Raw genomic sequence first — 17,674 nt, forward strand, 5'->3', positions numbered from 1 at the left:
AATACTTTTTTATGTTTTATCGACATCCTTTAGTAAGTTGAGTAGATTAAAGTTAGTGGCATAACACTTCAGTGAATGTGCAACAGTTTTAACATGTTCAAAACACTTTAAAAAATTAAGTTCACACTTAATCTAAAAATTTAATAATGTACTATATTCTATTATATAAAAGTACTATTAGTAGAAAGATATACTACTAATAAATTTTAATTAGCTAAAATTTAAAAAGTTTTTATCACTATAATGTAGAATATTACTCTCAATATCTAACCTATGCATTACTTAATACTAAATGTTAACTAAAAAGAGTCTCTCCACTTAGAATTTCATCACATCTTACATTTTAATGCCTTTCCTCTTCCATAGAAAAGATCATAAATAATGTCCACCTAATAAAAAAAAAACCTTTTATATTTTTGATGCAGCAATTAGTAACATGCTTTCACAGGTAAATACAGTAGGAAGGAAAAGAGAGCATGAAGTAATTTGAGAGTAGAATTGTTTCATTATTCGTGTTTAAAATATCTAATTTTAAGGACCAAAGTATACTTGTAATGTAATTACAACATTTAAAATATTCTCACTTTTTTTAAAGTGACATACAACTAATTTATTTACCAACTTTAGTTCTGGCTTATTTTCCATACTTAGTACTCTGATTTAGTGTAATGTCTATAGCTTCAGTGCCTTAGGTATTTCTACTGTGAATTCTCTGATGTTTACATTGACTTCATTTTGGATTAAATATTGTTTCCTATTAACTACACCTGCAAAAATACATTTTAGTATGAAACCTCTAGTGTTTTCTAAGAAATAGTTATTAAAACAATTTTTCTCCAAATTTATTACATTTGCAAGATTTCTTTCCCAATATAAATGCCTTGATGTTGAGCAGAGTTGGAGAAACTGCTTCAGGGTTTTTTTCTAGTACAAAATATGTACAATAAAATCTGTGATACAAGGGTACTACTACCCTCTTTATGTTTGTAATCTTTGTCTTCAAAATGAATACTCTTCTTCACTTTTTGTCTGAAATGGAGTCTGGCTCTGTCACCGAAGCTGGAGTGCAGTGGTGAGATCTTGGCTCACTGCAACTTTCACCTCCCAGGTTCAAGGAATTATCCCGCTTTAGCCTCTTTAGTAGCTGGGATTACAGGTGTGTACAACCATGCCTGGCTAATTTTTGTATTATCAGTAGAGATGGGGTTTCTATGGCCATGTTGGTCTCAAAGTACTGACCCCATGATCCACCCACCTCAGCCTCCCAAAGTGCTAGAATTACAGGCATGAGCCACTGTGCCCAGCCTCTTCTTTGCTTTAGAGGCCTCCTTTTTTTTTTTTCTTTCAGTAATTGCATTTATAATGCTTTTATTATTTACCAACTCTCTAACATTGAGTAAGATGTGAGCAGATATTAATGGTTATTTCACTGTATTTGTATAATTTTTATCAAGTATAAATGCTTTCCTGTGCAATAAGATATGACTATTAATTAGAAGTTTCACAATATTGTTCACCCTTGTAGGTGTTTTCTCCAGTAAAAATTATCTTACCTAAAAATAAGTGAGACAATCTTCTAAAGGTTTTGTCACCTTCTCCACATTTCTAGGATTTGTCACCAGTATAATTTCTTTTATATTTAGAAAAGGTTTGAGGTGTTGTCAAAATCATTGTCACTTTCTGCTTTTGTAGATTCTCCCTGGTATGAATTTTCTTATGCTTAATAAGGTTTGCAGATCAGTTAAAACTTTATCACATTCTTCATATTTGTAAGGTTGCTCCCCAGTATGAATTGTTATGTTTAGTAAGTGATGAAGATCAGCTAAAAGCTTTGGCACATTCTTCACATTAGCACAGTTTCTCTCCAGTATGAATTCTCTTATGTGTAGTAAGGTGTGAGGAATGGTTAAAAGCTTTGCCACATTCTTCACATTTGTACAGTTTCTCTCCAGTATGAATTCTCTTATGTGCAGTAAGTGTTGAGGATTTGTTAAAAGCTTTGCTACAGTCTTCACGTTTGTATGTTGTTTCTCCAGTATGAATTCTCTTATGTCTAGGAAGGGTTGCAGAATCTGTAAAAGCTTTGCCACACTCTTCACATCTGTGTGGTTTTTCTCCAGTATGAATTCTTATGTCTAGTAAGGGTTGCAGAGTCTGTAAAAGTTTTGCCACATTCTTCACATTTGTATGGTTTCTCTCCAGTGTGAATTTTCTTGTGTGTAGTAAGCATTGAGGATTTGTTAAAAGCTTTGCCACAGTCTTTACATTTATATATTTTTTCTCCATCTTCACATTTATATATTTTTTCTCCAGTATGAATTATCTTATGTCTAGTAAGGGTTGTAGAGTGTGTAAAAGCTTTGCCATAGTCTTCACATTTGTATGATTTTTTTCTCCAGTATGAATTCTCTTATGTCTAGTAAGGGTTGCAGAGTCTGTAAAAGCTTTGCAACAGTCTTCACATTTGTAGGGTTTTTTCTCCAGTATGAATTTTCTTATGTTTAGCAAGTTTTGAGAATTGGTTAAAAGCTTTGCCACATTCTTTACGTTTGTAGGGTTTCTCACCAGTATGAATTATCTTATGTGTAGTAAGGTTTCAGGATTGATTAAAAGCTTTGCCACATTCTTTATATTTGTAGGGTTTCTCTCCAGTATGAATTCTTATGTTTAGCAAGAATTGAAGATTGGTTAAAAGCTTTGCCACATTCTTCACATTTGTAGGGTTTCTCTTGAGTATGAATTTTCTTATGTGCAGTAAGGTTTGAGGGATGATTAAAGGCTTTGCCACATTCTTCACATATGTCGGGTTTCTCTCCAGTATGAATTCTCTTACGTCTAGTAAGGTTTGTAGACTGGTTAAAAGCTTTGCCACATTCTTCACATTTGTAAGGTTTCTCTCCAGTATGAATTCTCTCATGTGTAGTAAAGGTTGAGGATCTGTTATAGGCTTTTCCACATTCTTCACATTTGTAAAAATTCACTGTAGCATGAATTCTTTTGAGGTAGGTGTAACAGCATGCAAAATGATTTGCCACATTCTTTACATTTGAAAGGTTTCTTATCAGTATGTCTTATCTTATGTGCATTTAAATGTGAAAATTTATCAAAGACTTTCACATATTTATCAAATTGAAATATTTTGCTCTGGGTAGTTGGCAAACATTGCTTAAGTTCATTATAAGTTCATTATAACCTTCTTTGTGCACTTTACACTCATCCACACTTTTATAGCCTTCTTTTAAAGAAATTTCTTATCGCCACATTTTTCATATCTTCTCAGTGTTCCTTTTTGGAAAGAATCTTTTATGTTCTTCTCTGGCAAAAAGTCTTGGGTGAAATGACAACACATTCATGAAAGAAATAAAAATAACACATTACTTTAATTGCTAGACTCAAATGAATATACTTTCCAAGTCTAATCTATAAAATTACCCAAACTACGTAAGCAAAATGGCATAGCACAATACCACAGATGATAATTTCTTCCTTGACATACAAATTTAACAAAAAGATACTGACCAAAATGCTTTTGTGGAAAATTGATGAATAAGTGTGTTCAGTGCCCCAATGAGCACAATATAAACAGCCTCATAGAATAAAAAGAAAAGTCTGTTATATTTACCCAACATAGCTTTTTCTGCTCCCCAATATAACATAATGTCTTTTTTTTTTTTTTTTTTTTGAGAGGGAGTCTTGCTCTGTCGCCCAGGCTGGAGTGCAGTGGCACAATCTCGGCTCACTGCAAGCTCCGCCTCCTGGGTTCACGCCATTCTCTTGCCTCAGCCTCCCGAGTGGCTGGGACTACACGCGCCCGCCACCTCGCCTGGCTAGTTTTTTGTATTTTTTAGTAGAGACAGGGTTTCACCGTGTTAGCCAGGATGGTCTCGATCTCCTGACCTCGTGATCCACCCGTCTCGGCCTCCCAAAGTGCTGGGATTATAGGCTTGAGCCACCGCGCCTGGCCAAAGCCAGGTTCTTTTAATGAGCCAATCTTTGAATTAACAGAGTATAAACACTTTGATTAACAAGATAGTGACAAGCCATTCATGAGGAATTTGCCCCCATGACACAAACACCTCCCACCAGGTTCCACATTAAACACTGAGGATTACACTGTAGCATAAAGTTTGGAGAACATGGAAATCCAAACAATATTGCAGACCAATTTGGCTTAACAGGCGTATACAAACCATTTTAATCAAAAGCAAGAGAACACACAATATTTTTATATGTGCCTGGTATATTCTGTTAGTACACATACCAAGTCTTATTAAATCTGAGAATACCAGCTGGGTGCAGTGGCTCATGACTATAATCTCAACATTTTGGAAGACCGAGATGGGAGAAACATGTGGAGCTGGAAATTTGAGACCAGCCTGGGCAACACAGTGAAACCCTGTCCTTTTAAATAATCAAAAAGTTAGTGAGGCAGGGTAATGTATATCCGTAGTGTCAGCTTCTTGGGAGATTGAGGTGAAAGGATCACTTGAACCTGGGAGGTTATGGTTGCAGTGAGCCAAAATTATTCCACTGCACTACAGCCTGAGTGACAGAGAAAGATCCTGCCTCAAACAACAACGAGACATAAATTTAAGAAGACCAAAATCATACGTTTTCTGACCAGAATTGAATAACACAAGAAATTAAGAGCAAAAGTAAAACTGGCAAACCCAAATATATTTGAAAATGAAACAAACTCTTTAACATATTCTTGGCTTAAGGGTAAAAAAATTTAATCCTTCAAAGATGTCAATACAACTTAGAGTGGTGAACAGATTTATTATAATCTCTATAAAAATCTGAATAGCACAATTTTTTACAAACATATTGTTTAAAATTTTTTAATTTAATGATAAACTATAGCCAAACACCCATTAAAAAACAAGGAGGCACTATATTTCCTGATTTCAAAACGTATTAAAAGCTAAATAACACAAACAATGTGGTACTGACACACAGATAAACAGGCGAAAGAACATAACAGAGAGCCCAGAAATCAACTCTTCTGTATATAATCAAATGATTTTCCACAAAGTTGCCATGAGCACACAATAGAGAGAAGATAATCTCTTCAAAATATAATGTTGAAAACTAGATATCAACACTGATAAAATAAAGTTAGATCATTTCCTTGAACTATATATGAAAAGTATTTTAAATAAAATACTTACATATTAAAAAACTAACAAATCTCTTAGAAAAAAACATAGGGAGAAGACATGACATTGATCTTGGCACCATTTTCTTAGACACAACATTAAATGGATGAGCAACAAAGAAAAAAAGAAAAATTTAACTACACTATACTCCAAAACTTCTGCATGTCAATGAAAACATTCAGTAGAGTGACAACGCCTTTCAGAAAGTGGGTGAAAATAGGCCAGGCGCGGTGGCTTACGCCTGTAATCCCAGCACTTTGGGAGGCCGAGACGGGCGGATCACGAGATCAGGAGATCGAGACCATCCTGGCTAACACGGTGAAACCCCGTCTCTACTAAATATACATTTAAAAAAATGAGCCAGGCGTGGTGGCGGGCGCCTGTAGTCCCAGCTACACAGGGAGGCTGAGGCAGGAGAATGGTGTGAACCTGGGAGGCGGATCTTGCAGTGAGTGGAGATTGCGCCACTGCACTCCAGCCTGGGCGACAGAGCAAGACTCTGTCTCAAAAAAAAAAAAAAGAAAAGAAAAGAAAGTGGGTGAAAATATTTGCAAATCACATATGATAGGAGTTAATATTAAAAATATTTAAGTAACTCTTAAGACTGAACAATGCAATTGAATAACTTGATTTAGATATAAATAATTGAACTAAATTTTTATCAAAAAGTTAAATGGGAAAACCCTTTGAAAAAACATGCAGAATTACCATTAGTAAAGAAATGAATAAAAATTATATTGAAAAACAAAATCACCTTATACTTAATAGGATGGCAACTATCAAATTTTTAGAAATACCAAATCTGTGGACGATGCAATAAAAATGACAATCATGTTGATTGTGGATGGAAAACAAGGATGCAGCCATTATTTTAAAATGTATAAATGTTCCTCAAGTAATTAAAATAAAAGTATCATCAAATACATCAATCTCATTTATGAATTTATATCCAAAATATGCAACACAGGACTTGGAAGACATACTTGAACATCTATGTTTATTGTACCAGTACTCACAAAAGCTAAAAGGCTGAAGCAACTTAGATATTCCTTGACTTATAAACACATCAAAAACCATGTTATATACACACACACACAGACACACACACATACACACGTACACACACAATAGAATATTACTCAGCCTTAAGTAAATCTTGTCATATTTTAAGATAAACTATGAAAATATTATGTTACCTGAAATAAGACAGTAACAAAATGATGAATACTATATGATTCCACTTATATGAGATATCTTAATTAGTCACACTTATAGAAACAAAACATGGAAGGGTGTTTGTAAAGGGCTGGGGGAAGGGTAAAATGGGCAGTTGTTAATTAATGGTATTGAGTTTTAGTTTCACAAAATGAAAAATTTATGGAACTATTTTATATAATATGAATATACTAAACAATCCTGAAATGTACAGCTTCTTTTTTTGAGACAGGGTCTCACCCTGTCACCCAAGCTTGAGTGCAGTGGTAAAATTACAGTGCACTGTAGCCTCAAGCTCCCAGGCTCAAGTAATCCTCCACCACCAATCTCCAAAAGAGCTGAGAGTACAGGTGCACACCACCATGCCTGGCTATTTTTATAATTTTTTTTGTAAAGAGAGAATCTCCATATGTTTCCTAGGCTGCTCTCAAACTTTTGGGCTCAAGTGATTCTTCTGTCTTCACATCCTAAAATCCTGGGATGACAAATGTGAGCCACCATCATGCCTGGCCCTGAAATGTACACTTCAATAGATTTAAGATGGTAAATTTTATGTTTTAACACAATGTTTTTCAAAGAAAAACTGAAAAAACACAGAATTATAATTGTTTTCAAAAATTACCTTCAAATCACAAAAGTGTCTCTCTCACACAAAGGAAATATATATTCATCATTAAACACATGGTGAAAATAAGACTATTTCCTTGACTATTCACTTAGACAAGAAAAAACAACCATTCAGCTAAGAAAGAATGTATAGAAGATAAGTCATAACAAAAATTAGGGTTATATTTATAGATACACACACGTATATAATCTGATTGTGATAGACCTATGGCCGATTTATAATTAAGCCCATTGACTTAAAGTGTACAAATAGAATTGCAAATTGTCTAATATTATAGTACATAAGTAAAATCAAAACCCACAATAAACTGATGTTAATAAACCAACACTATAAAACACCAATATAGACTGGAAAACAATAATAAGAGAAGTGTTTATTCATAAATTCTGGTTTGCGATATTGATTTAATATTAAGAAAAGATTTGTCTAGATAACGACAATATTTGACTAACTGTACTCACAGAAGGCAGGTATTTTAAATCATTGACATGCACTATATGGCTGTAAAATTTCAGAGAAATTGCAGTATAGGCATAAATAAAAGATTCTCATGAGAAACTTTAAATAAACATTTTTTAAAAACTAGAAATAAGTTTTATGTTTTAAACATATGCTATTCTTACACAAAATAAAACTGCTGTAATCCAACTTTAGAAGCAAAAAATAGCTTTACATTGCTAAATGTAAGCAGAATATGGTTAGAGCCTATGATATATAAAACAAATATATGGTAAAAAATTATGTGATTATTTAGATACAGGCTGAAAAAGTCGGTGCAAATCCTATAATTCCTTTTTGCCTACAGCAAACTTAAATTTATAAGTAACTGTTTTAGTAAATATGGAGTGTCTACTAATTATCTAATTTACTTCAGGCATAACATGTAAATTCTAGAATATTGTTCTAAATCTCTGAATCTAAAATTACAAATTTGTAATAGAAAATAAAGAACAAAAATGTGGCCGGGCGCGGTGGCTCAAGCCTGTAATCCCAGCACTTTGGGAGGCCGAGACAGGTGGATCACAAGGTCAGGAGATCGAGACTATCCTGGCTAACACGGTGAAACCCCGTCTCTACTAAAAAATACAAAAAACTAGCCGGGCGTAGTGGCGGGCGCCTGTAGTCCCAGCTACTAGGGAGGCTGAGGCAGGAGAATGGTGTGAACCCAGGAGGCGGAGCTTGCAGTGAGCTGAGATCCTGCCACTGCACTCCAGCCTGGGCGACAGAGCGAGACTCCGCCTCAAAAAAAAAAAAAAAAAAAGAACAAAAATGTATAAAGAGAGTGAAATAAGTAAGATGGAAGAAGGAAAGGTACCCTATTTTCTTACTCCCTGCACAGCAAGACAATTTGTCAACCATCTCTGACAAAAATACCTTCATGAGAGAGCCAGGCCTCATGGCTCAAACGTGTAATGACAGCTACATGGTACATTCAGGTTAGAAAATTGCCTCAGGCCAGGATTTCAAGACCAGCCTGGATTATGTAGCAAGACTCCATCTCAAAAACAAGTGCCTTTAAGAGAGCTTTGAGATCCAGAGAGGGAGTTGTGAAGATCTGAAAGAGCCCGAGATTGAAAAGTCTTCTTTTCAGAAGGCAGGCCCTCATTTAGGTAGCAAACTACAGGATCCTTGTTCTTAAGTACAGACTAGGAAGTGGCCTACCTAGCTTGGCACAACAGAAAATTCTGAACTTACTGTGTAACCATCTCAAACTCGTTCCAGCCACAATCTGAGAGAGGTCCTGCCCTTCCAGAGGCCTGAAGGAAGACATTCATTTATAGCCATGTAGGCAGGCCTGCAGACCTTGGCCTTTGCCATGGTCCCTGAAGCAGTTCAATGACTCAGTTTCAGCTCCCTGAGCCACAGTTAATGGACAGTTCTGCCTACCTAAGAACCTACACAGTGACCTGGAAAAGTTATTTCTGGTACTCAGTGAAAGCTGTACTCATCCACATTTTGACATAAGGCCCACCATATGCAGACTTGACTGCAGACACCTGCACTAGTGTCTGCCCTACAGAGCAAAGTACCAAAAGAAATTCAATCTATCCAACATATAAAATGTGAATTACAACTACCAAATCCCCTTGTGACAAGCCAACTAAAGGTGGACCCTAGTGCGGACCCAGCAGCCTGGTGACCAAGCTATAACCCCTCTCCACTACAAACCCAAAGGGCATCCCATCACCCTGGGGGCCCAACAAAAGATGATCTTTACCTACTGAAAGTTTAAAAAACTTGAAGAGGTGTTTCTTCCTTCAAATTTACATACACCAGTGCAAAACTATATTGTGCCTATTGTCAATGCTTCTCTTTTAACATAGCATTGAAAGTACGTGGCAGAAGAATTAGTCGAAAAATAAAGAGTCATTAAAATGGAAAACAAGTAAAACGTTGCTGGTTGTAGATCATACGATCTTATATATATAAAACCATAAACAGTACATTAAAACCTGTCTAAACTACTACATACAATCAGCAAATTAGGAAAATATAAAATTAACATACAAATTAGGGTTCCATACACTTAAGACAAGCTCTCTGATAAAATACAGGAAGAAAACAATCTTATTTACAATAGCATTAAAATGACAAATTTCAAGAACAAATTTAACAAAGGAGGCAAAAAATCTTTACAATGATATATCAGTAATAGAAATTAGAAAAGGCATAAATAAATTTTAAAATATTTCATGTCTATGGCCGGGTGCGGTGGCTCACATCTGTAATCCCAGCACTTTGGGAGGCTGAGACGGGCAGATCACGAGGTCAGAAGATCGCGACCATCCTGGCTAACAGGTGAAACCCTGTCTCTACTAAAAATACAAAAAAATTAGCAGGGCATGGTAGCAGGCGCCTGTAGTCCCAGCTACTCCGGAGGCTGAGGCAGGAGAATGGTGTGAACCCAGGAGGTGGAGCTTGCAGTGAGCCAAGATCACACCACTGCACTCCAGCCTGGGCAACAGAGCGAGACTCCGTTTCAAAAAAAAAAAAATTTCATGTCTATGCATTTAAAGAATAAATACTGTTAAAGTACCGTGTTACCCAAAGTGATCTATAGATTCAATAAACTCTCTAACAAAATTTCAGTGGCAACTTTTCTAAGTAATGGAAAATACAGCTTTAGAATTTCCATGAAACTACAATAAACTTTGAATAGTCAAAGCAATCTTAAAAATAAAGAACAAAGCAGAAGGGCATCATACGTTTTAACTTCAAACTATATTTGAAGACTATTGTAATATAAACAAGATAAAATGTGCAAAAAAATGAACCAAAAAAAAATGGAACAGAAACTACTACTCACATTTCACACATGATGTAAAAAGAAAACTTAAAAAATTATTTAACACAGAGTTTCTTAAAATTATGCAGATTTGTGTGTTCCCAAAAAGAATGTAAAAGTAGTCAGACTGTGCAGTTTTTTATATGCCATGAAGAGGATGGTGGCTCTCACTGAAAACTTGAAAGAAGATCACCAGAAAGAAAGTAGAATCCTTAGAAAATTTAAAAGCATAAAACAGAAGATGTCCAAATGTGAGAGGAAAAAAAACAAAACAAACAAACAAAAAACCCTCAGGCTTCCCAGAAACAATTTCCTATAAAACACAGCTTTCCAACTCACATTTTAACAACTGGCTTTCTCCTTAATTTTTAGATCTCTCATGTGTGTCATCCATTGTATTCACCTTCACTCTCACCTACCTGGGGGTTCGTCCACCATCTCATGTCTCTTCATATTCCAGGGCTCTTTTTCTTGCTCCAGACAGGTGATCAGGTCTGGCTTAGAGACAATAATACCTGTTTCATTACAAATAAATAACGTAAATTTTGCTCATATTCTCCAATTACCAACCTAGTTATGTGTTCAGTAAAGAGGGTGTAATAAAATATTTTCATAAAGTAATCATAAAATACTGATTTCTAACAGAGAATTTTAAATATTTTAAATTTGTAGGTTATTAATTTCACTACCCAGTAATACTGAGTTAAAACTTGGTGTTGGCAATTAGATTTTAAGGTATGGGCAACAATATTTTATGTCATTAAATTAATGAAATTACTGCTAATCTAGAGTAAAGGACACAGATCAGCTCAGGAATGTGGAAAGTTCAGGTCAAGATGAAACATCCTGAAGAAGTTATTTTATACATGGGCAAATCCCCAAGATTCTCTTGAAAACATGGATCTGAAACTCATTTATGCAAAGCATAAATTACCAAAACATACTGTACAAAAGAGAGAAATGAAACCATTAAGGTATGTTTGGAATTGTGTGTTGAAGTTATCCTCACCCAGGAAGTCCAGATTCCTGTAGTTCTCTAACATCATGTTCCTATATAAATTCCACCATGCAGTGTCCAAGAATTGCCACTCCGTCAGAGAGAATTCTATGGCCACATCTGTAAATGTCAACAGTCCCTGAAAAACACAAACACACACACATAGACACATAGACACACACACACACACACACACACCAGGTAGCCAGCAGAATTTATAACTTGACTAAAGGCAAAATGAGAGAGTAAAAAGAACTGGTTCTGACTTACAGGAGTCACTGAAATTATCCAATAAAATATTTATTTACACAGAAATATGTCCTAATGTATTCTCTAATCCTGAGAAAAGAGAATGGCATAAGATCCACACCACCAGTGTATCTATAATACTTTTCTGGATGATAAAGTATAAAATTAAGGGCATAAACACAAATGTGCATGCTTTTCAGTGCTCTATTTGCATCATACAGAATCAGTTATGTATGTTTTTCAGGTGGAAAAGATATGTTGAGTTGGAAGTTACCTCTACAATTTGTCATTTTTAGTAGCGATTTTAAATAGTCTGTCTTTGACACCCTAATAGCAAGTATCTCCTAATATAGTTTTTAGAAGTTTTTGTGTAATAAATGCCATCTTGTTTAAATGAGCATTTTCTAAACAGTGTTCTGCATAGAGCTAATGGAGAACACAGATGGAATCTCAACATTAGATGTTCTTCATGTTTACTAAGGACTCCAGCTTTTCCCAATAGGAATCTTGAGTATCCACACCTTCCCGTGTTCAGCACCACAAGGGGAACATTTCTAATACTGCAGACCATAAATTCCTGGTGAGAATTTTGCATGGCATATAAGAAGCCATGATGTAGAGAATGTAGAGAAAGCTATGGTATATAGGAAATAAACATTTTTCAGAGACCTTGACTATCATAAAAAATTTAAAACATACCTAAAACAAACTTATTAGGGATAAAAAACAAGTAGAGAGATTAAGGTTTGCAAGTACCGAATGCATGGCATTCCAGGAGGCAGAGTGGACACAGCTCTTTATATGAGACATGTTTAGCTGAAAAAAAAGTCATTTTTTCCTCTTTCTCCTCCTTCTCTGGAAATGCACTTCAGATGAGATTCTCTGGACAAATTACATCTGGATCTGGAGAATATGCCTTAAAAGTGTCAGCACCACATGTTTACCTGCTACCACCACACCCACAGGCAGAAGGACCAAGAGCTGCAAAAAAAGTCCACCCATTTCTGTTTTTTATATTAAAAAAAAAAAAAAGACTCAGGAATGATGAGCTGTTCCATGGAAATAAAAGTAAAAGCTTCTTCTTTCCTGTCCTCAGGTGACCTCCCTTTTAATAGACTCCATCAATTTCTGCTACAGTAATGAAAATATGAGCCACACTTTCCTGTCACTACCAAACCCAAACAGAACAGGCCCTGTGACCACCTTTTAGTTCAAAGGTGGAACTTAACTCTCATAAATGTATCCTGAACCTCTCATACTCGATTCTGGCCTCACCTAAGAGTCACATGAGGCAGTTAATTTAAGCAACATGAATGCTTCTACTCAGAATTATAAATAGAACCTGTAGTAAAAAAAAAAAAAAAAAAAAAAAAAAAGCATGAGTAAAGAAATTTCAGCACATTAGCCATCTCATCCTAACTAGAAACATGGGCTGATAACCATTTAGCCAAGCATTGCCCCTTAAGATTTAATAAGTTTAAAAATCAATTGGTAATTTTGGCCCCACTCTGTGCGATATAATTCTGCAGGTTTGGAAAGCGTCCCTGAGTATTTTACACAAGTTCCCAGTTAATGCTGGTGTTGCTTCCCCTGGGCTCATCATTAGCAGTAGTTAGAGAAAGCAGGCACAGCAAAGAGTCCGTTACACTCAGCACCCTTGTCACAACACACATACTTCTAGGACAAATGAAGACAACCAATTTCCTTATTCTTTGCTGGTTCTTTAAATTTTACAGAACAAACAGAAGGCAGCAATGTTTGAATAAGTTTACATTTGGAAACTAACATGTGCACATGTACTAACGCAATGTTTATTAAGCAGGTACTATGGGCTCAAGAGTATGTTACAGAGCACTGTGTTGGGTATAACATACTGTGTGATTTAATCATCATAACACCCTGTAAGCTGGTACTGTCTTTAATAATTCCCAGATTTTACACAGGGGGCCTAGCATTTTTATGTCTCCTTCTGATTATCTGTCATTGATATTTTTTTTTAAAGTATAGAATAAAACCTAAACATAGACAGGTAAAAGGGATATAGAAGGAGTTTATATAGTTTAGCAGAATTTGTATTGTGTTTATATTTACTTTTTGTGACTTGTGGAACAACTACTAGATCTGCAGAAATAGAGGACAAGCTGTACTTGGACTGTCTCTGCTAGCACTGTTTAAAAAAAAAAAAATAGGCCAGGCACGGTGGCTTACACCTGTAATCCCTGCACTTTGGGAGGTTGAGGCGGGTGGATCGCATTTTAGCAAGAGGAGAAAAGGGAAAGAGGAGATTCTCACATCTACATGTCTACTCAGGGCACACGTTCCTCTGATTGGGTATCTGCGCTCCATGGTCTGCGAATTAGTTTCAGGACTGAAGATACAAGAGTCACTGAAAGAGGTAAAACGGTTGATTGCCGCCCTGTCAAGTTTGTAGGAATCTGGTCTAGTCTCTCTAGAAGTGACTATAGAAAACTACAGGTACCTAATAGGCAGAGACACAATTCTGCCTGCATATTTAAGGGAAAGCAGGCACTTTGCAGCAAATTTGTGAGTTGACTGGAAGGCTGAGGGGGAAAAGTTCCCTCTATGGTAAATTCTGGTTGGCACCTTATACGTTTTTATCATGTCTGATAATTCTAGACATTGTTTGGAAAATATAATTGAAAGAAAAATTTTCTCCATCCCCAGAGAAACACCACAATGACAGAACAGTAAGAATTGTGTTTTATTTTTTTTATGCTACGTTCAAATGTATTTTTTTGATAATACAAAAAAGTAATCCTTGAAAAATCAGAATACATAACAGAAAAGAGCACAATAGCTTAAGTATTAAACATCTGTATGAAATAACTGTTGCAAAGATTGACAAAAATGCACACTTAGAACATGCGGTTATTTAAAAACAAACAAAACACCACACGATTCTGTAGAACCAATGTTATGTCACCACCAGGAGAGCACGAAGCAAGGCACCACTGGAAAAACAACATACTTGGAAAGTCTCTATAAATAAATGCTAATCTGGTCGAAAAAGAGGTGTCTTTGGTAAAAATTCTACGAGGATGACATATTCCATCATGTTATTCGTTTCACATTTCCTTTTGCTCAGTCTCCAATGCAAGCACAGCTTGTGGTATAACCTATTGTTTTCCCATTCTAATAACTTCTCAATCGATCTTCGTGTCCTTTTACTGAGGCAAATAACTGGCCACATACTGCAACCTAACGTGCAGCAGCAACAAAGGCAGCCACAAAGTAGCCAACGTACATTAACGGCAAGGTTCTTCTTAACACAACTGTTAACTCTATTGATGCTGGCTTTAAATTCTTCAGGAGCTAATTTTCCAGTTAATGAAGAAGGGAATTCTGATTCAAATTTGTTACTCAGTCCAAATACCGTGACGTGACCGGAGCCGCGGACGACCACCGGGTCCGGCGAGTACTTGAGCAGCTGATCCTCCAGGGCCCACTCCTCGTCCTCCTCTTCCTCATAGATTTCGTCGAAATCCGCCATCCTGAGCCTCCGAGCGCCCCTGCCCAAAGGGGCCTGACTCCCGGGGTTGGCGCCGGGGGTACCGGTGGGCGAGGCAGTGGAGGCTGAGGGGAGTCGCCGCTGCCACCGGTTCGAGGCCGCGGAGTTCGCTGTCGGCTGTCTCGGCTCCAGCTACAGAGGAGATGGGGTCGGGACCGTAGCCACCACTATCATCAGCAATAACAACACAATATCAACATCCGCCCAGAGGCCGACACCTCCACAAGCACAGAGGCCGCTGCCTGGGCAGCAGCAGTAGCAACTCACGCAACCACAGCAACAGCCTGAGCCACCCGCAGCGGGAGCAACCGGCTACGGTATCGCGAGACTTCCCCGGCCTACGGGTGGGCGGGAGCGTGCGCAGGCGCGTGGGCGCGAGGACTCAAGAATTGTGTTTTATTACCTGAGAATTAATTGAGAATGCGTCGTGCATCACAGTCTATCTGCTTAACAGATTGCAAAGAAAGAAAGATGGTCACCATAATTAGTCCACGAGTAGAAGAATATATGGCACCATGTCATACATAGTTCATCCTGAATTCACCTGGTAACTGGAGAGGCTATTCATGTATGCTAATTGGTTATATTCAGTGATAAAATAAACTTTTCACATCTTCACAATGTAAGGTAGTTTTGCAACTTGAAGCCAGGTGCCTGCCGAAAGCAGGCTCACTCTGCTACACAAATGGTTGATTAGGGTGCTGTCTTTTTGGTTATTAACGTTTTAAAGCAATGGCTCTCTACTCCCTGAGCCTTGGGTTATAGCAATCCTGCTTGCCGTCTCCTCCTGATGGCTAGTGCCCTTTCTTGAACCCTACCATCTGCTACTGAGGTACAGCCCACAGCACAGGGCTTACAGCTGGAAACTCACGTCTTACATGAACCCCAGTTGCCACAGCAGCACTTGAGTGCCACATCAGAGAATGAAGCCTGAGCAGCAGGAGGAGAGCCTGCAGACCTCCTAGTTAGAACTGCACCTTCACGATAATGGAAATGAAAGCAGTGTTTCAGCCTCAGTTTCTGTTTATAATGGTGACATGAAAAAAATACTGCTGGATTTCCAGCATGAGTCACATAGAGATAGGTCTAAGAGTTCCCCCTGTGACAGACCACCTCATTCACAGACACCATGGGATACTAACAGGACCCCTGAAACAGCCACGCAAAGCACTGGAGAGAAAAGCAGCTCTCAGTCTGAGAAAGATTATATTGAGAAAAGAAAGCGAAAGGCGTCTTAAGAACACTTCTGTTAGATATAAACTTGATCCAATCAGCCAGAAAATATTCTCCTTAAAGGAATTTCTCTCTAAAACCCCAAAGCACCGCGGGACATAGTGGCTTATGCCTGTAATCCCAGCACTTTGGGAGGCTGAGGCAGGCAGATCACTTGTGGCCAGGAATTCAAGACCAATCTGGCTAACATGGTGAAACCCTATCTCTACTAAAAATCCTAAATCAGCTGGACTTGGTGGCGTGTGCCTGTGATCCCAGCCACTCAGGAGGCTGAGGCAGGAGAATCACCTGAGCCTGGCAGGCGGAGGTTGCAGTGAGCCAAGATCACGCCACTGCACTCCAGCATGGGTGACAGAGCGAGACTCTGTCTGAAAATAAATAAATAAATAAATAAAATAAATAAAAAGAGATATTTTTCAGAGACCCTTGACTATCAGTAAAATTTAAAAAAAATAGTTAAAACAAACTCATTACGGAGGAAAAACACGAGAAGTAAAGGTTTGCAAGTACTAAACGCATGGAATTTCAGGAGGCAGAGTGGACACAGCTCTTGATCTGAGACGTGTTTAGCTGAAAAAAAAAAAAAAGGCATATTTTTTTCCGTATCTCCTCCTTCTCTGGGATTCCTTTTCGGTTGAGATTCTCTGGACAAATTACACCTACATCTTGAGAATATGCCTTTAAAGGTGTCAGCACCACCTGTTTACCTGCTACCTCCACACCCACAGGCAGAAGTACCAAGACCCACTGAAAAAGTCCACCCACTTCTGTCCTTCATAACATGAAAAAATCAGGAACAATTAATTGCTCCATGATGATAGAAATATATGTTTCTCCTTTCCTGTCTTCGGTGCCCTTCCCTGCCACAGATACCAACAATCTCTGCTACAGTAATAAAAATATGGGCCACACTGCCCAGTCCACACCAAACCCAAACAGAACAGGCCCTATGATCACCCTGTAGAAAACAGCTGAAACTGAACTCTCATGAGTGTATCTTCAACCCCTCATACTTGATTCTGGTCTCACCTTAGAGTCACATGAGGCACTTAATTAAAACAACATGGATGCGTCCAACAATAAAAAGAACCCGTGGAAAGGGCACGAGCAAAGATATTTCCGTGAATTGGCAATGTAATTTGAGTATCCACATCTAAGTAATCCACATTACTCACAATGGCAAAAACTGTAGTAACTTTTGCACCAAATGAATAGAACCCTGGGTTTATAACCACTTAGCTAAACATTGCCTCTCAAGCTTTAATGAGCCTATAAACCACTCGGTAATTTTAGTCCCTCTCTATGTAATGTGATTCTGCAGGTTTTCAAAGGGTACATGAATGTGTGTTTTAAATAAGTCCCCTGTCAATGCTGATGA

The 17,674-nt window shown here is 37.5% G+C and overlaps 2 pseudogenes; both read right to left on the minus strand.

Moving 5' to 3' along the window:
• Positions 1-1,848: 1,848 nt before the first annotated feature.
• Positions 1,849-13,880, minus strand: LOC103234289 (uncharacterized; annotated as a pseudogene).
• Positions 13,881-14,437: 557 nt separating this feature from the next.
• LOC103234285 (cysteine-rich hydrophobic domain-containing protein 2 pseudogene) lies at positions 14,438-15,075 on the minus strand (annotated as a pseudogene).
• Positions 15,076-17,674: the final 2,599 nt, after the last annotated feature.

This window comes from Chlorocebus sabaeus, chromosome 6 (genome assembly GCF_047675955.1).
Source record: "Chlorocebus sabaeus isolate Y175 chromosome 6, mChlSab1.0.hap1, whole genome shotgun sequence".
In the NCBI taxonomy this organism is placed as follows: Eukaryota; Metazoa; Chordata; class Mammalia; order Primates; family Cercopithecidae; genus Chlorocebus; species Chlorocebus sabaeus.